Source organism: Pristiophorus japonicus, chromosome 14, assembly GCF_044704955.1.
Source record: "Pristiophorus japonicus isolate sPriJap1 chromosome 14, sPriJap1.hap1, whole genome shotgun sequence".
Classification (NCBI taxonomy): Eukaryota; Metazoa; Chordata; class Chondrichthyes; family Pristiophoridae; genus Pristiophorus; species Pristiophorus japonicus.
Genome location: NC_091990.1, coordinates 903,065 through 923,344, shown reverse-complemented (window position 1 = coordinate 923,344; position 20,280 = coordinate 903,065). Strand labels below are relative to the sequence as shown.

Here is a 20,280-nt window from a genome sequence, read left to right as displayed (position 1 = left end):
TTGTTCTCCTTGGAGCCGAGAAGGTTGAGAGGAGATTTGATCGAGGTTCAAAATCATGAGGGGTCTGGACAGAGTAGATCGAGAGAAACTGTTCCCATTGGTGGAAGGGTTGGGAACCAGAGGACATAGATTTAAGGCGATTGGCAGAAGGACCAAAGGCGACATGAGGAAAAACTTTTTTACGCAGCGAGTGGTTAGGATCTGGAATGCGCTGCCTGAGAGGGTGGTGGAGGCAGACTCAATCGTGGCTTTCAAAAGGGAGTTGGATAAGTACCTGAAGGAAAAAGAATCACAGGGCTACGGGGAAAGGGACTGGCTGAGGGGCTCTGGCAGAGAGCCGGCACGGGCTCGACGGGCCGAATGGCCTCCTCCTGTGCTGTAACCGTTCGATGATTGTAACACAGACTGTCATGTGTGTCAAGGAAGTTACACATCCCAGAGTTCATTGACCACACACTCAGCTTCGCTTCATTTCAGCCCCTTAACGTCTCACTGCCTCAAACACATTTTTGGTGATGCGTTCTCTCACCTACAACAGGATGCTGACATTTCCTGTCATTCATTGGAAACCAAACAGACACCAGCCCAACTAAGTCATCACGATACAGACACCTACAAGTAGTGTCGAGCCAATGGACTCCCAACACCCTGCTTTCTGAAGTCTGTGGCCGCTTTTATTTCACACAAGAAAAGTGAGCACAAGAGTTTGGCAGAATGTCTTCTGCTGGGTTAGAGCACGTGACAGGAAGGGCCAGACACACAAGAGCATCGTTCACTCTGCAGGATCTGTGCCCAGCACCTGGTCATGATGCGCAGCAAGGGGCCTTTTCCTGATCGGTTTTTATGTTGGCCACAGTTACAGCCTGTCCATGGTGAGGGTCAATGCTGCAGTGAACAATGGGAGGTGCTTTGGGCAGTGATATACTAAGCTGCTAATGTAGATATATCTCAGGATGCTCGCGATTGTTAAGGAACAAATGAGAATGTAGGATTGCTAGCGAGTGCATCTCCTGGAATATGGCAGATTGGGCGACACTGCTGGAGAGACACTCAATACATTGGAATAATTCCAATGCAATCTGCTCTGTGCACGGGATTTCCTCAGCGCCGGGCACCGGCTGGCTGAAGGATAGTCCCCTCTCTGTCTCTGCACATCACTGAAATGCTGCTGTTGAATAACCCTGGCTGTGGGAGAGAGATTAGAGGGAGGGTAAAGGCAGCAATAATCCCCTGTACAGAGATGTGGCGAACCCAGGAGAATTGTGCAGTGAGGATTGGCCACCAGGGATGTCTAACACCAGCCGGCGGCGTCATTTTTGCAATGAATGTAAACAGAATGTACCACCGCGATGGTCACGGACTGTCCCTTAGATGTTTTTAGTGATTATACCCAACTTATCTTCCTGCTTTACATGTAAAGTTTGTAGGATGTGTGTTTAAATGGCCCTCCAGGACCAGGGCAGGAGACTGGTGGCTACAATACAGGCAGCTTCCATCGTTGGCTGAGAACCACCACAAGTTTCTCAACCTTAAACAAGGCGGCTTTAACCCGGTCACAAATGCTGGAGGCTTTGACCAGCCCGGCTGATGCAGCGCTCCCAAACTGAAAATGCCCCTGCTGAGTCCAGCAACAAAACCCTGCTCTCCGTGAGAACATAGCGCTTACCTGTGAGCAGCCCCCAGCTCCCCGGCACTGTGTTTTGGCGAGAGGTGGTGGTTTCAGTCTCCCTCTCTTTCTCTCTCCCGATGAATCTTCCCTCCAGAAGCTCCGAGCTTTGCAGCAGCCCTCACTGAGTTGCTGTGACTCACTGAACACAGGGGAAGCAGTAACCAGCCTTAACTCACACCACCCCCGCCACTCTCACACCATCGACTCTTCTGCAATCGCCGACCCAAGCAACATCGCTGCAGTGTTTCCAAATAATGCACACTGCTTCTCACTTCAACACACAACAACATTTTAATGCCATTTGTCTGTCACAGTTCCCTTTAATTGGTTAATTTGTAGAATTTTGTGCCCTTACAAAAGGGGGCACTTGATTTAAAGTGATACTAAAATAGTTGCAGGCTGCGTCTCTCGCTCTCCCCCTCCCTCACAATACAGACATTTCCAGGACAAAGCAATCTACGTTGAAACAAGTTGGTGATCAGTGCGAGCTCTCGGTCCAATGAAATGAATGTTTATTTGTGAGTTTCAGTCGCCCAGCACAGGACACTTTGAAAAGTAGCAAGGCTTTCCTATGGAGCTGCAGCAGGACAGAAGTAACAGGGGACCCTTCAGAGAACGATGAGACGTCGTTAAAGTCGAGATAATACCATTATTTACTCCAAGAAATTGACACAATTCACTCGAGATGGTTAGTTTCAAGCCTTTTTTATACATTGCTCAATTTATTGCTGGGATCCAGGAAGGGCCAAGCAGTTCACTCAGATACCAGCTTCAACCGAGAAAACATCTGGATGACCTTTATGAAATACAGACAGGAAAAAACAGGAAACACAATGTTGGCCACAAAAACTGATTGGTCCATAATTTGCAGGGCATCTTATGGCACCTTTAGGCATGTTTAGGATTAAACATTTTTTTTTGCATTTCAAGTTGCTGAAAATACAGGCTAAGGGTGCAACGAGGGTGAACCTGGGCATCTGGGACTCGAGGGACTAGGGTAACCAACTGTGCATCTCCTTCACCAATCAGAATCATGGTGAAATTAACAGCACAGGCACTGAGAAGGAAGTATATCGGCAGCATAACTAAGCCCACCGATTTCCACCTCCGTAACATCACATTATCCGGTGCTGAAGCCCTCATCCATGCCTTTGTTATATCCAGACTCGACTATTCCAACGCACTCCTGGCTGGCCTCCCACATTCTACCCAACGTAAACTAGAGGTGATACAAAACTCGGCTCCCCGTGTCCTAACTCGCATCAAGTCCCGTTCACCCATCACCCCTGAGCTCGCTGACCTACATTGGCTTCCGGTTAAGCCTCGATTTAAAAATTCTCATCCTTGTTTACAAATCCCTCCATGGCCTCGCCCCTCCCTATCTCTGTAATCTCCTCCAGCCCCACAAACCCCCTCCCCCTCCCCCAGAGATATCTGTGCTCCTCTAATTCTGCCCTCGAGCATCCCTGATTATAATCGCTCCACCATTGGTGGCCATGCCTTAGAATCATCGAAATTTACAGCACGGAAGGAGGTAATTTGGCCCATCATGTCCGCGCCGGCCGACAAAGAGCTACCCAGCCTAATCCCACTTTCCAGCTCTCGGTCTGTAGCCCTGTAGGTTACGGCACTTCAAGTGCACATCCAAGTACTTTTTAAATGTGGTGAGGGTTTCTGCCTCTACCACCCTTTCAGGCAGTGAGTTCCAGACCCCCACCCCCCCTCTGGGTGAAGAAATATTTCCTCAACTCCCCTCTAATCCCCCTACCAATTACTTTAAATTTATGCCCCCTGGTTGTTGACCCCTCTGCTAAGGGAAATAGGTCCTTCCTTTCCACTCTATCCAGGCCCCTCATAATTTTTTACAACACCATTAAATCTCCCCTCAGCCTCCTCTGTTCCAAAGAAAACAACCCCAGCCTATCCAATCTTTCCTCATAGTTAATTTTTTCCAGTCCTGGCAACATCCTCATAAATCTCCTCTGCACCCTCTCTAGTGCAATCACATCCTTCCTGTAATGTGGTGACCAGAACTGCACACAGTTCTCTAGCTGTGGCCTAACTCGTGTCATATACATTTCTAGCGTAACTTCCCTGTTCTTGTATTCTTGCCTTGGCTAATAAAGGAAAGCATTCCATATTCATTTTTAACTACCTTATCAACCTGTCCTGCTACCTTTAAGGATCTGTGGACATACACTCCCAGGTCCCTCTGTTCCTCAATGCCTCTCAGTACCCTCCCATTCATTGTGTACTCCCATGCCTTGTTGCCCCTCCCCAAATGCATTACCTCACACTTTTCCGGATTGAATTCCATTTGCCATTTTTCCACCCAACTGACCAGTTCATCGATATCTTCCTGCAGTCTGGAGCTTTCCTCCTCACCGCCAATCTGCAAATTTCTTTATCATTTAAGTCTAAATCATTAATATATACTACAAAAAGTAAGGGACTGAGTACTGAGCCCTGTGGAACCCCACTGGTCACAAAATCTTCCCTCAACCATTACCCTTTGCTTCCTGCCACTGAGCCAATTTTGGATCCAATTTGCCACTCTCCCTTGAATCCCATGGGCTTTTACGTTTTGGATCAGACTACCATGTGGGACCTTGTCAAAAACCTTGCTAAAATCTATGTAAATACATCAAACACACTGCCCTCATCAACCCTCCTTGTTACCACCTCAAAGAACTCAATCAAGTTAGTCAGACACAACCTTCCCTTAACAAATCCACGCTGACTGACCTTAATTAATCTGTGTCTTTCTAAATGTAGGTCTATCCTATCCCTCAGAATTGATTACAGTAATTTGCCCACCACCGAGGTTACACTAACTGGCCTGTAATTGCTCAGTTTATCCCGTCCTCCCTTTTTGAACAACGGTGCAACGTTAGCAGTTCCCCAATCCTCTGGCACCACTCCTGAAGCCAGGGAGGATTGGAAAATTATGGTCAGCGCCTCCGCAATTTCATCCCTTGCTTTTAGTAACCTCGGATATATTTCATCCAGTCCTGGCGATTTATCTACTTTTAAGGATGTTAAACCCTTTAAAACTTACTCTCTTACTATGTTTATCCCAACCAATATTTCACTCTCTTCCTCCTGAACTTCAAACATCGACATTGTCCCCTCTTTGGTGAAGACAGCCACAAAGTATAATTTAGTACATTACCCACATCCTTCGCCTCCACACATAGATCACATTTTGGCCTCTAATAGGCCCAACTCTTTCCTTAGTTATCCTCTTGCTCTTTATGTAATTGTAAAACATCTTTGCGTTTTCTTTGATTCTACTTGCCAGTATTTTTTCATGCCCTCTTTTTGCTTTCCTAATTTCCTTCTTAATTTCACCCCTGCGCTTTCCATACTCTAGCAGGCTTTCTGCAGTATTGAGTTCACGATATCGGATATAAACTTCCCTTTTTTGCCTTATCTTACCCTGATTGCACCTTGTCATCCAGGGGGCTCTACTTTTGGCAGTTCTCCCCTTTTTCTTTGTGGAAACATGTTTACCCTGAACTCCATGTACCTTCCTCTTGAATGCCTCACTCAAGTAACTATTTCCAATCCACTTTTGCTAAATCACTTCGCAGCGTAGTAACATTGGCCTTCCCCCAATTAGGACCCTTACTCCTGTTTCTTTCTTTGACCTTATCCATAATTATGCTAAAACTAACTCAGTTATGATCACAACTACAAACATGCTTTCCCAACTGCTACACCTTCCACCTGACCAGCTTCATTCCCGAACCAAATCGAGAACTGCCCCCCCCTCTTGTTGGCCTTGCTACGTATTGGCTAAAAAAGTTCTCCAGAATGCAATTTAGGAATTCTGTGCCCTCTGTACCTATTAAACTGATAGGGTAATTGAAATCTCCCACTATTACTACTGTTTTTGCACTTGTCAGCAATTTGCCTGCATATTTGCTCTTCTATCTCCCATGGACTGTTTATGGGTCTACAGTACACTCCCAGCAGTGTGATCACCCCTTTTTGTTCTTTAGTTCAACCCATATGGCCTCATTTGATGACCCCTCTAACATATCATCCCTCCTCACAGCTGTAATTGTTTCATTAATCAATACTGCGACCCCCCCCACCCCCCGCCTTCTGTTGCCTCCGCCTCAAGCTTTGGAACTCCCTTCTTAAACCTCTCTGCCTCTCGACCTCCCTTTCCTCCTTCAAGACATTCCTTAAAATCTACCTCTTTGACCAAGCCTGCGCTAATTTCTACTTATGCGCTCGGTGTCAAATTTTAATCTCATAATACTCCTGTGAAGCATCTCGGGACCTTTCACTACGTTAAAGGCGCTATATAAATGCAAGTTGTTGTTGTTGTCAGTCTAGATTATGTGCTCAATTTCAGGACTGGATCTTGAACCCACAACCTCCTGATGTGCAGGCACGTGTCCTACCCACTGAGCCACACTGACAAATATACTTTAAACATGATATTATTACATAAAAGAAAGAGTTGCCTTGGCCATCTTCAGAGTAGGTATTGCAATTTATCATTCTAATCCTCAAAAGGAGTCCTTCCCCCAAAGTTTCACCGAAAAATAGAAACAATATGACTGTGCTTTGTCTGTACGCTCGACACAAACAACTAATCCGAAATGGAGTTTCAAATATCACTGCGCAGTACTTTGAAAAAACTCAATTCTAAGCTTTTACAGTTTGACTTACTGAAATAAAGGAAGTTTTGCGTGCCCAAAATGAACCAGCAAATCACATGTGACAAGCTGAAACAGGCCCAGAATCTAGTTGGCAACTAGACATGCAGACTGGAGCTTAAAACAAGTCAGGGTTATTCAATCTTGACAGTTGTGTCTGTTAGTGCAGCGCTGAATAAGACAGTAACATGGATCACATTCCAGCCTATATCTTCGTACTCTCAGCTCCCTCCTCTCCAAACTCCACTCCTTAACAGAACTATTTAACTGCCTTTTAGCCTTACAATATGGGACTTGTTCCCGATTAAAGAAATAAGACTTGCATTTATATAGCGCCTTTCACGACCACCGGGCATCTCAAAATGCTTTACATCTCATCCAAAAGACGGCACCTCCGACAGTGCAGCACTCCCTCAGTACTGCACTGGGAGTGTCAGCCTTGAGTTTTGTGCTCAAGTCTCTGGAGTGGGACTTGAACACACAACCTTCTGACTCAGAGGTGAGGATGCTTATAAATATTTATTGAACATTAAGAACATTTACAACATTGTGATCATTCCATTGTATCAGACAAATCCATTCTGCCCCTCTGCACAGCTGTTCCTCCAACACATATCAAAACCTGAAGTTTAATTTGTCTCCTGTAATATAATAATCTATTGTACTTTACAAATTGATCATAAAATACTATCTTTAAATTCTTTTCTGAATAAAACATCCGCAGAGCCTTATAATGATCTTTTAGTTTATATTTAAAATATTCTTTTAGGTTTATTCTCCTCCCCTTAAAAAACAGAATATTCCTTCTTTGCACAATCACAAATCTCGCCAAACTGAACATTACATTAATTGCCGCTGCACTAGACTCGGGCAGACTCTCCTGCAATCCCACGGATTCCCATTCCTGCTCTTCGGTCTTCATCCAGCAAGAAAACCTCACACACTGTCAAACATAGTAATTAAAATCCTTTAACTGTGGACATAACACCAACAAATGGGACAGAGTCTCATCCCGCGTCCCACACACTGGGCAAGTTGCCCCCTCTACTCGCCCAATCTTACATACGACCATCATGGTAAAAATCTGGTTATGAGCCAATTTGAAATCCTGTTTAATCCACTCTGGACATTTAAAATTGGCCCACATTCCATTCCAAATCTTGTTGCAGTCCAGCTGTGGGTATGTGTTCTGCCAAAACTCCTGACCAGCAGGTGTCTTAAACCTCCATTCTCTAAATATCCCGCAGAAATCTCGGGAATTACAGTTGTCAACTTGGACCAACTCCTCCCCTTTCTCCAACAGAAAGCTTGGAAAAGTGGGACGCTTAATATCTCCTTTGGAGATTTGCGAATTTATTTCTTTCATCCAAGCCTGTGGCATTGCCCTCACAATCTTCTCAGACATGATCTTAATTGCTTTTTCCTCTATCTCCTGATCCTCCTCCGATACCATGTCCCTCACTACTGCTTCCGGCAACCAACCTGGAATTACCTCATATAATACATCTTTCACAAATTTAATACCAGCTTTTATAAAAGCTTGATTAAATAACACCTCTCCTTCAATGTTGATCCACCTGTTCAAACATAAGGGCTGTTCTAAAAATCTCTCAGCACCTTTGGGCATAAACTGCACACTTTTTAAAAACTGGGCCCAAGTGTCTACAACCCCCTTATAAAACCTCGGGAGAGGTTTAATCGATTTCAAAAACATATTGTTGTATTCCATATAAAATATTACTTGTTCTCCTATCCTACTTAATTAAAAAAAATGCTGGAAACAACTCTTCCAAAAACTTGTATTTGACTTCTGAAGAAATCTCTTCACCCATTTAATTCTAAAGGATTTTTTCTTCAAATCAATATCTGGGAAATTGAGTCCTCCCTGATTTCTCTGTCCAATAATGGTATTTGTAACCAAGGTTGGGTTCCCTTCCCCTAAAAACTTTACACAAGCCTCTCGGATAGACGTTTCCACCCACTCAGGAATATCCCCCACCATCAGTATGTACCATGGTGTCGACAACAGGAGAGCTGCCACCACTGTTGGTCTTCCTTGCACTTTCAATCATCTTCTTTCCCATCTTCACAAAATCTTTTTAATTTTCATAACCTTCGGTTCCCAATTTAGTCAATCCACTTCATCCCTATCCTTCTTGCACCTCAAATGCACCCCCAGAACTTCTAAAACCTCCACCATCTTAAAAGGGCTTTTCTCCAACCACTGCCCCCAACTCCTTCCCACAACCAGACATTGGGACTTACTATCATTTACTCTGGCCCCTGAAGCTCTACAATACTCCTCCACTACTCCCATAGCTTTCCTCACTGACTCCCCACCGTGTCATCTGCATATTGGTGTATCACCGACACCTGCCCGGAACTGGGAACTGCAATCCTGACTGTACCTTGTTCCTTTCGCATCATGTAACCTAATAGTTCTGCTACCAATGTGTACAACAATGGGACAGGGGACAACGCTGTCTCACTGATCTCTGGATTGGAAAATACTTGGATAAAAAACCATTGCATTTAACACAGCTAAATGTGTTTGAATAAAACATCCTTATCCACTCAATGAAATCTTTCCCAAAACCAAATGCTTCCAAAACCATCACGAGAGACTCTATCAAAGGCTTTCTCTTGATCCATCATTAGCACATAAGCTTCCCTGCCACTCTCTTCCATGAGTTCTATCGCCTCTCAGATTGAGACCAGAGATGGTGATGTCGCGGCCTGTGACTCCATGGGACTTAGAGGGCGAAACTGTGGCATCACCTCCTTCATACAATTTGCCATAACCCTCGCCAAGGTCTTATAATCCACATTTAATAATGTGATGTGCATCCAATTCTTCAGATCTCTTCTATCCCCTTTATTTTATTTTTATAAGCTAAGCTTATGATACCTCTCCTCATAGATGGGGCCAGGCTTCCCTCAGTTTAAATTTCCTTAAAAACCTCGAAGACCAATCGACTTAAAATCTCTAAAAATTCTTTATAAAATTCTGCATTTAGTCCATCAGACCCTGAGCTCCACCCCCCCGCCCACATTCCACTTATTGCTATTTTTATTTCCGCCAATCCTACTTTGTCATATGCTTCTCTCATCCTCCTTTAAACCCTCTTCAATAAAAGCTGTAACCTTCTCCATCGCCAATTTGGAAATGTCTTCTTTTCTATATAACGCTTGATAAAAGCTACCAGCCGCCTCCATAATCTCCCCACTTTCATTTATGATCTTTTCCCCAACCTTCAACTCTCCAATTAATGATAACCTTTTTCGCAACTTCTCTTGCTCTAGAAACATAGAAAATAGGTGCAGAAGTAGGCCATTCGGCCCTTCGAGCCTGCACCACCATACAATATGATCATGGCTGATCATGCAACTTCAGTACCCCATTCCTGCTTTCTCTCCATAACCCTTCATTCCTTTAGCCGTAAGGGCCACATCTAACTCCCTTTTGAATATGTCTAATGAACTGGCCTCAACAACTTTCTGTGGTAGAGAATTACACATGCCCACAATTCTCTGGGTGAAGAAGTTTAGAATAGATAGAAACATAGAAAATAGGTGCAGGAGTAGGCCATTCGGCCCTTCTAGCCTGCACCGCCATTCAATGAGTTCATGGCTGAACATGCAACTTCAGTACCCCATTCCTGCTTTCTCGCCATACCCCTTGATCCCCCTAGTAGTAAGGACTACATCTAACTCCTTTTTGAATATATTTAGTGAATTGGCCTCAACAACTTTCTGTGGTAGAGAATTCCACAGGTTCACCACTTTCTGGGTGAAGAAGTTTCTCCTCATCTCGGTCCTAATGGCTTACCCCTTATCCTTACACTGTGACCCCTGGTTCTGCACTTCCCCAACATTGGGAACATTCTTCCTGCATCTAACCTGTCTAAACCTGTCAGAATTTTAAACGTTTCTATGAGATCCCCTCTCATTCTTCTGAACTCCAGTGAATACAAGCCCAGTTGATCCAGTCTTTCTTGATATGTCATTCCCGCCATCCCAGGAATCAGTCTGGTGAACCTTCGCTGCACTCCCTCAATAGCAAGAATGTCCTTCCTCAGGTTAGGAGACCAAAACTGTACACAATACTCCAGGTGTGGCCTCACCAATGCCCTGTATAATTGTAGCAACACCTCCCTGCCCCTGTACTCAAATCTCCTCGCTACGAAGGCCAACATGCCATTTGCTTTCTTAACCGCCTGCTGTACCTGCATGCCAACCTTCAATGACTGATGTACCATGACATCCAGGTCTCGTTGCACCTCCCCTTTTCCTAATCTGTCATCATTCAGATAATAGTCTGTCTCTCTGTTTTTACCACCAAAGTGGATAACCTCACATTTATCCACATTATACTTCATCTGCCATGCATTTGCCCACTCACCTAACCTATCCAAGTCACTCTGCAGCCTCATAGCATCCTCCTCGCAGCTCACACTGCCACCCAACTTAGTGTCATCCGCAAATTTGGAGATATTACATTTAATCCCCTCGTCCAAATCATTAATGTACAATGTAAACAGCTGGGGCCCCAGCACAGAACCTTGCGGTACCTCACTAGTCACTGCCTGCCATTCTGAAAAGTACCCATTTACTCCTACTCTTTGCTTCCTGTCTGACAACCAGTTCTCAATCCATGTCAGCACACTTCCCCCAATCCCATGTGCTTTAACTTTGCACATTAATCTCTTGTTTGGGACCTTGTCGAAAGCCTTCTGAAAGTCCAAATATACCACATCAACTGGTTCTCCCTTGTCCACTCTACTGGAAACATCCTCAAAAAATTCCAGAAAATTTGTCAAGCATGATTTCCCTTTCACAAATCCATGCTGACTTGGACCTATCATGTCACCTCTTTCCAAATGCGCTGCTATGACATCCTTAATAATTGATTCCATCATTTTACCCACTACTGATGTCAAGCTGACCAGTCTATAATTCCCTGTTTTCTCTCTCCCTCCTTTTTTAAAAAAAGTGGGGTTACATTGGCTACCCTCCACTTCATAGGAACTGATCCAGAGTCTATGGAATGTTGGAAAATGACTGTCAATGCATCCGCTCTTTCCAAGGCCACTTCCTTAATACTCTGGGATGCAGTCCATCAGGCCCTGGGGATTTATCGGCCTTCAATCCCATCAATTTCCCCAATACAATTTCCCGACTGATAAGGATTTCCCTCAGTTCCTCCTTCTTACTAGACCCTCTGACCCCTTTTATCTCCGGAAGGTTGTTTGTGTCCTCCTTAGTGAATACTGAACCAAAGTACTTGTTCAATTGGTCTGCCATTTCTTTGTTCCCCGTTATGACTTCCCCTGATTCTGACTGCAGGGGACCTACGTTTGTCTTTACTAACCTTTTTCTCTTTACATATCTATAGAAACTTTTGCAGTCCGTCTTAATGTTCCCTGCAAGCTTCCTCTCGTACTCTATTTTCCCTGCCCTAATCAAACCCTTTGTCCTCCTCTGCTGAGTTCTAAATTTCTCCCAGTCCCCAGGTTCACTGCTATTTCTGGCCAATTTGTATGCCACTTCCTTGGCTTTAATACTATCCCTGATTTCCCTTGATAGCCACGGTTGAGCCACCTTCCTTTTTTTATTTTTACAACAGACAGGGATGTACAATTGTTGTCGTTCATCCATGTGGTCTCTAAATGTCTGCCATTGCCCATCCACAGTCAACCCCTTAAGTATCATTCGCCAATCTATCCTAGCCAATTCACGCCTCATACTTTCAAAGTTATCCTTCTTTAAGTTCTGGACCATGGTCTCTGAATTAACTGTTTCTTCTCATCTCAGTCCTAAATAACTTATCCTTATCCTTAGACTGTGACCCCTGGTTCTGGACTTCCCCAACATTGGGAACATTCTTTCTGCATCTAATCTGTCCAATCCCATCAGAATTGTATATGTTTCTATGAGATCCCCTCTCATTCTTCTAAATTCCATTGAATACAAGCCTAGTCGATCCAGTCTTTCTTCATATGTCAGTCCTGTCATCCCGGGAATCAGTCTGGTAAACCTTCGCTGCACCCCCTCAATAGCAAGAACGTCCTTCCTCAGATTAGGAGACCAAAACTGTTCACAATATTCAAGACGTGGCCTCACCAAGGCCCTGTACAATTGCAGTACGACCTCCCTGCTCCTATACTTGAATCCTCTCGCTATGAAGGCCAACATGCCATTTGCCTTCTTCACCGCCTGCTGTACCTGCATGCCCACTTTCAGTGACTGATGTACCATGACACCCAGGTCTTGTTGCACCTCCCCCTTTACCAATTTACCATTCAGATAATAATCAGCCCTCCTGTTTTTACCACCAAAATGGATAACCTCACATTTATCCACATTATATCACATCTGCCATGCATTTGCCCACTCACCTAACCTGTCCAAGTCACCCTACAGCCTCTTAGCATCCTCCTTACAGCTCACACTGCCACCCAGCTTAGCGTCATCTGCAAACTTGGAGATATTACATTCAATTCCTTTGTCTAAATCATTAATGTATATTGTAAAGAGCTGGGATCCCAGCACTGAAACTTGCGGCACCCCAGTAGCCACTGGCTGCCATTCTGAAAAGGACCCATTTATTCCTAATCTCTGCTTCCTGTCTGCCAACCAGTTCTCTATCCATGTTAGTATATTATCCCCCAAACCATGTGCTTTAATTTTGCACACTAATCTCTTTGTCAAAAGCCTTTTGAAAGTCTAAATACACCACATCGATTGGATCCCCCTTGTCTACTCTGCTAGTTACATCCTCAAAAAATCCTAGAAGATTTGTCAAGCATGATTTCACTTTCATAAATCCATGCTGACTTGGACCAATCCTGTCACTGCTTTCCAAATATTTCGTGCATCTTTCTCCCTCCAATGCATCTTTAGCCTTTGCGCAGAAAATGGCCCCCTTCCATTTTTCAGCTTGCAATAATTCCCTCTCTTCCTTTAAAACCTTCCTTTTAGTCTCTGCTCCCTTATCCCCTCCGTCAACTGCTTTACAGATATCTGTAAACCTTCTGTTTATATTCTCTTCTTGACGCTGGTTAGCTGTTGCTCTTTCTTTCCCATAACGTACCGGAAAAACTTTTACCTCATATTTGAAATTGTCCCAGCAAACTGTTTTTTCTTTCAAGAATAAAGGTTCCTTCTGAGCATTCTTTATTATATTTTAAATCCCTTCTTTAAAAACAGAAATTTTCTTTCAGGTACTGACTGTTTAAAAGCCACGCCCCTGAACCGATTTTAACTCTGCTGTTCCTAGTTTTAAGAACCAAAGCCGAGTGGTCACTAAGATATACTTTTTTATAATAAATCTCCCTCACCTCAGAACTTAACCCTTCCCGCATTAACACAAATCTATTCGGCTCTGTTTTAAAACATCACTCACGCAACCCCTTCTGGGGTTCCGATCCCTCCATAAGTCTATCAAATTTAAATTTGCCATCATTTTTACAATCATCTCTCTGGAGTTGTCATCCTTAAAGGTCATCTGACCATCCGAGATAAAAATACATTAAAATCGGCCACTATACAAGGGTTTTCCATCTCTGCCACTTCTGTGAAAAACCACCGAAAAAACTCACGCCGCTTGCAATGGTCATTCGGTGTATAGATATTGTCATGTATGTACTTTTGGTATCACTAGCCACTAGATGGCGTCACTGTTGGAGACTCCGAGGAACATCTGAACAACCTGGAAGAGGTTCTACATCGTCTGGACAAAGTGGGACTCAGACTGAAACACTCGAAGTGCGTCTTCATGGCACCAGAGGTCGAATTCCTGGGGAGGAAAATTGCTGCTGACGGCATCAGGCCCACGGACGCGAAAACCAAGACCACCAAGAATGCACCCAAGCCGCAGAATGTGACGGAGCTGCATTTGTTCCAGGGTCTACTCAACTACTTCGGTAACTTCCTACTTAAATTGAGCACCTTATTAGAACCACTGCACAAGCTGCTAAGAAAAGGCAACAACTGGGTGTGGAGTGCGTCTCAAGACAGAGCTTTTGAGAAAGCCACTAATCTGCTTTGCTTTAACAAGCTGCTGGTACATTATGACCCATGTAAACGTTTAGTATTGGCCTGTGATGCTTCGTCATATGGAATTGGTTGCATACTCCAACAAGCTAATGAGTCGGGTAAACTTCAACCAGCCGCGTATGCTTCAAAAAGTTTGCCTAAAACGAAAGAGCCTACAGCATGGTAGAGAAAGAAGCACTAGCCTGTGTGTCTGGGGTTAAAAAGATGCATCAGTACCTGATTGGTCTTCGGTTTGAACTGGAGACAGATCACAAGCCGCTCATTTCACCGTTCTCTGAAAACAAAGGTATCAATGCTTCATCCCGCATCCAGAGGTGGGCGCTGACATTATCCGCTTATGATTATGTCATTCTCCATGGACCTGGCACTGAGAATTGTGCCGATGCTTTCAGCCGTCCACACCGGAGGTGGAAACACCACAACCGGCAGACCTACTGTTGGTCATGGATGCTTTTGAGAGTGAAGGAACCCGTCACAGCTCAACAAGTTAAGACCTGGACCAGCCAGGACCCGATTTTATCGGTGGTGAAGAGTTGCATCCTTAAAGGTGATTGGTCTGCCATACTCAAGCAAATGTGCGAGGAGACCAAACCTTACATTCATCGCAAAGACAAACTGTCTATTCAGTCGCATTGTATACTGTGAGGCAATCGTGTTGTTATGCCCAAGAAAGGGAGAGAGAAATTTGTACGTGAGCTACATAGCACACATCCCGGCATTGTAATGATGAAAGCCATCACCAGGTCTCATATATGGTGGCCGGGAATTGACTCTGTGTGCATCAGGACAAACTTGCATGCAGCTCAGCAAAGCACCAGTGGAATCGCCTCGGAGTCTGTGGTCATGGCCATTCAAACCATGGTCCAGGATCCACATCGACTTTGCAGGTCCCTTCCCGGGGAAGATGTTTTTAGTTATGGTGGATGCATTTTCGAAGTGGATAGAGTGTATAATCACGTCATCCAGCACATCTACAGCTACCATTGAGAATCTCAGTGTCATGTTCGCAACACATGGTCTGCCTGACATTGTTGTTAGTGACAATGGATCGTGCTTCACCAGTCAGGAGTTTCAAAAGTTCATGAAACTCAATGGTATCAAACATGTAAGGTCAGCACCATTCAAACCTTGCATCCAATGGGCAAGCAGAACGTGCTGTCGAAATCATAAAGCAAAGTATGAAGCGAGTAACCCAAGGGTCACTGCAGACCCGCCTGTCATGCATATTACTTAGTTACAGGACAAGACTACACACGCTTACCGCGTCTCGCCTGCTGAACTAATGATGGAGAGGTCTTAAGATCAAGCTATCTCTTGAATAATCATGTTGAATATAGAAGACAAAGTCAGCAAGGGTATCACGACTGCGCAGCTGTGTCGCGCGATATTTCTGTAAATGATCCTGTATATGTTCTAAATTATGGTCAGGGTCCCAAGTGGATTGCTGGTACTGTCATGGCCAAGGAGGGCAACAGAGTATTTATTGTCAAGCTCAAAAAATGGGCAAACATGCAGGAAACATATGGATCAGACAAAGCTGCGGCTCACAGACGAACCGGAACAGTCGGAGGAAGAGACAATCGACAACCAACCAACCTACCCCCAGTCATCAGAGGACTCAGTGGTCATCAGTGAATCGGGACTTTCAATCACTAACATGTTCAATGAAAATGGACTTTTAATCCCTGACATGGCCATTGCCACTCCCACCAGGTCAGCCACCCAGCCACCAGTCACAACAGACTCTGAACACTCACCCAAGGCTGGAGTTAAACTGAGACGGTCAACCCAGGAGTGTAAAACACCGGACCGTCTCAATTTGTAAAAGACTGTGTTAATATCTCACAGGCGGGTATTGTCATGTATGTACTTTTGGGATCACTAGCCACTAGATGGCGTCACTGTTGGAGGCCATTGGGTGTGCAGCCCAAGTATAAAAGGCCAGCCATTTTGTATACTAGTCCTTTTGGACCTTAATAAAGCAGAGCCAAGGTCATACCTCTTGGAGTTAAACAGTACTCAGTCTAACAGGTATTGCATACAAACAGATATTAAAGAGATCACAATTCAATTCATCCATTTGTACCTGTAGCTGTAAAAATCTCCCCTCAGTGTCCTTGTCCACCAATGCAACGTTCTCTTTTATGGATGAACTCACTAAAACACACCCCTCTACGGTTATTATTTGCGCAACTTGCAAACACTTCTCCCTTCTGAATCTTCCGAACCCTTTCTAGGATCTCCTCATCGCAAAAGGTTTCTTGCAGACACAACAGGCCCGTGTCTGTAAGACACTGTAACAACTGCTGCAATTTCTTCTCCCCCCTCAGTCCGTTCACATTGATCGAGACCAATGTAATCATTGCTCCTAATAAAGGAAGTGTGCCTGATAATCCCCCCATCATTGAATCTCTGACCCTTCCCTCCTCTCAGGCTCCTTCACAACCTGTTGGGTAGCTGGGGCTTTCTCCTGCAGCCTCCGGCTCTTTTTCACTTCCTGTTTGAACCTTCCCGGCAGTTTCAGCCTCTTCCTTGCATTAAATTTAGGCCGAGGAGCTGCCCCCTCTGCCTCCTACTGCCCCTCACTAACCTTTCCCTTTCCCCATGATACCCCCCACCCCCCAATTCCATGTCTCCATCCCCCTCTGACTCCTCACTCTCGAGCTCTTCTGTAATCTCCCGTCCCTGTTCCCCGTCAGATACAGAATCTCCCTGAGAGAGTCCTCCTGCTAACCTGGTTTCTCCAACAGTGCCACTCCCTTCGGCCTCACCTCCACCGCTGACCCTTGCTCCCCGTTTCTTCTCTCGCTGGGACAATGGTGCGTCTCCACCCATCTTGCCCACTTTTGGTGTCATTGTCTCCCCACTCCCATCCTGCTGCCCCTTTAAGGCTCCTGCCTCTTGCACCCTCTCCTGGTCTTCCCCCTCCTACTCCCCAAGATGTACAACTCCCCGTCTCTCTCTCTTACACTTACCCCGACCCACCTCTGCTCCCCCCACAGACACCTGAAGGCGAGACATATTATGACTCGACTCTGTCCCTGACCCGTGCTGACCTCTGCTGTCTTCATCCTTTTCCACCATACTTGGTGTGTTTTCCACCATCTCCATCCTGTTCTCTGCTCCACAATTTTCTGCCTCTTCTTGCACTTTTTCCTCATTCCGTTCGGCGGCTGTGTCCTCCGCCTGCTCCACTCCTCCGGCCACTCCACTCACACCTCCTGCTCCTTCTCCCATCTCCTCGTCACTCAAGGAGCTTCCCTCTGCCTCACACTCACAGCGGGTGGGGCCTTTGTGACACACCCCACAGCTCTCTGCCTTGCAGTTCCGAGCGATGTGTCCAGACTTGCCACAGTTATAACAGCACAGATCTGGACAGCTTCTTACTAAATGGTCGTGTCCAAGACAGTAATAGCAAACCTTCACCTGGTTATCATGCAGAACCCGGAAGTACTGCACTCCTTCCATTGGCTCGAATTTCATGCTGTAGGGCAATGACTTCACCCCCTCTGGGAACCGCACTGTTACATAACGGGTTCCATCGGCGACCCGTGTTCCAGGATAGTATCTCCTCTTTATCACTGAGCAAAGTTTAATGTCCCACGACTCCAACTTTTTTATCAGCATATCGTCTTCAACATAAACCGACAGGTTTAAGAATGAGACCGCCAGCGCTTCGGAATACAGCAGAGATATATCCAAGTATTTCTCACCAACCTTCAGGCTCAGTAAAAGTCTTACCACTCCTCTCGCCCACTGACCGTCACTTCGAACCCAACATTCGGCCTTGGTTGGCAGGCAAAGCAACTTCCCTCCCCGCAGTCCTTGTGTACGGCCTGGATAATATCCCAAGCTCGCATCTCCTCATCCTGGCACTGAACCACTACTGTGTTTTATTTTCCAAACCTCCTGGGGTCCCGGCCCAAATCATTGGGCCTTTTATTCTCCCTTCTCAAGACACTCTCTCCCCTGGTTAAACTCACACTGGGAGCATTGTCCTCGGCAGCATCTGGCTGATGTTTATGGGCCAAAAAGGCCCTACATTTTTTTTAAAACACAATCCAAATACCCACCACCAACGTTTTACAAACTCTTCCCAACTCCTGCAGTAATCAGCAGCACCTGCTCACTCCTGGCCCCTCCCACCAAGAGAGTCCTCACTCCTGGCCCCTCCCACCCAGAGAATGCTCACTCCTGGCCCTTCCCACCCAGAGAGTGCTCACTCCTGGCCCTTCCCACCCAGAGAATGCTCACTCCTGGCCCCTCCCACCCAGAGAGTACTCACTCCTGGCCCTTCCCACCCAGAGAATGCTCACTCCTGGCCCCTCCCACCCAGAGAGTGCTCACTCCTGGCCCCTCCCACCCAGAGAGTCCTCACTCCTGGTCCCTCCCACCCAGAGAGTGCTCACTCCTGGCCCCTCCCACCCAAAGAGTCCTCACTCCTGGCCCCTCCCACCCAGAGAGTCCTCACTCCTGGCCCCTCCCACCCAGAGAGTGCTCACTCCTAGCCCTTTCCACCCAGAGAGTGCTCACTCCTGGCCCCTCCCACCCAGAGAGTGCTCACTCCTGGCCCCTCCCACCCAGAGAGTGCTCACTCCTGGCCCCTCCCACCAAGAGAGTGCTCACTCCTGGCCCCTCCCACCCAGAGAATGCTTACTCCTGGCCCCTCCCACCCAGAGAGTGCTCACTCCTGGCCCCTCCCACCCAGAGAGTGCTCACTCCTGGCCCCTCCCACCGAGGGAGTGCTTACTCCTTGCCCCTCCCACCGAGGGAGTGCTCACTCCTGGCCCCTCCCACTGAGAGTATGCTGCCCACTGAGCCAAGGCAGACATTGCCATCCTCTTCGCCACTTGTTCATGGCCTCATATTAATAACTCGATCCGTCCTCACATCAAGTACCTTTTCACTACTCTTTTATGGTCTGTTTCTTTTTGTAGCCAGCACTACATATCTGTTCAAATCAAACCTCGCTGGCGATTTGGGAAGTAACACGGGTCCTAAGTGTTTCACAGTAACTGACGAAAAAGCTGTATTTTGTAATGATCATTTTATGTCATTTATCATCATTAGCTGCTCTAATAATGTAGCACAGAAGGACAATACATTAGGCAATGTACCTTTGAGGGCAATTTGTAATGACTCTTAAAAATTAGATCGAAGATCAATGAGATGGCTCATTGGCATCTATTGCCATTTCGGGGAATTATTTGGTGTTTTTTTAGAGCCATTCATTTTTTTGCCCAGGTTTTGAGATTCAGTCCTATGGAAATGTTGTGTTGGTTTTGATAACGCTTCTGTGATGCCGTTGGAACACCGTGATTTTATTTTGAGCCGCACGGCTCCTTTAAGAGGCTGCGCAGCCCATTGGTTTTCCGATTGAACAGCCGGCAAGCCGGCTGCACGGGACCCCTGCATCACTGCACAACTGCACGGGACCCCTGGAGCACTGCACAGCTGCATGGGATGCTGGATCGCTGCACAAGGCCCCTGGAACGCTGCACGGGGCACTGGAGCACTGCACGGCTGCATGGGACCCCTGGAGCACTGCACAGCTGACCCCTAGAGCACTGCACAGCTGCATGGGATGCTGGAGCGCTGCATGGGGCCCTTGGAACGCTGCATGGGACCCTGGAGTGCTGCACGGCTGCACACTGCATGGGGCCCCTGGAAAGCTGCATGGGACCCCGGAGTGCTGCACAGGGCACTGGAGCGCTGCACGGCTGCATGGGACCCCCTGGAGCACTGCACAGCTGACCTCTAGAGCACTGCACAGCTGCATGGGATGCTGGAGCGCTGCATGGGGCCCTTGGAACGCTGCATGGGACCCTGGAGTGCTGCACGGCTGCACGGGGCCCCTGGAGCACTGCACGGTTGCATGGG

The 20,280-nt window shown here is 46.3% G+C and overlaps 1 protein-coding gene across 1 annotated transcript in view; it reads right to left on the bottom strand.

The window, feature by feature from the left end:
- Positions 1-2,079, bottom strand: part of LOC139279671 (tyrosine-protein kinase Fyn-like) — a 351,315-nt gene extending 349,236 nt beyond the window's left edge. The window contains exon 1 of the mRNA XM_070898777.1: positions 1,667-2,079. The gene's annotated coding sequence lies outside the window, so the exon portion shown is untranslated. The remainder of the gene's footprint in view (positions 1-1,666) is intronic.
- Between the last annotated feature and the right edge of the window lie 18,201 nt (positions 2,080-20,280).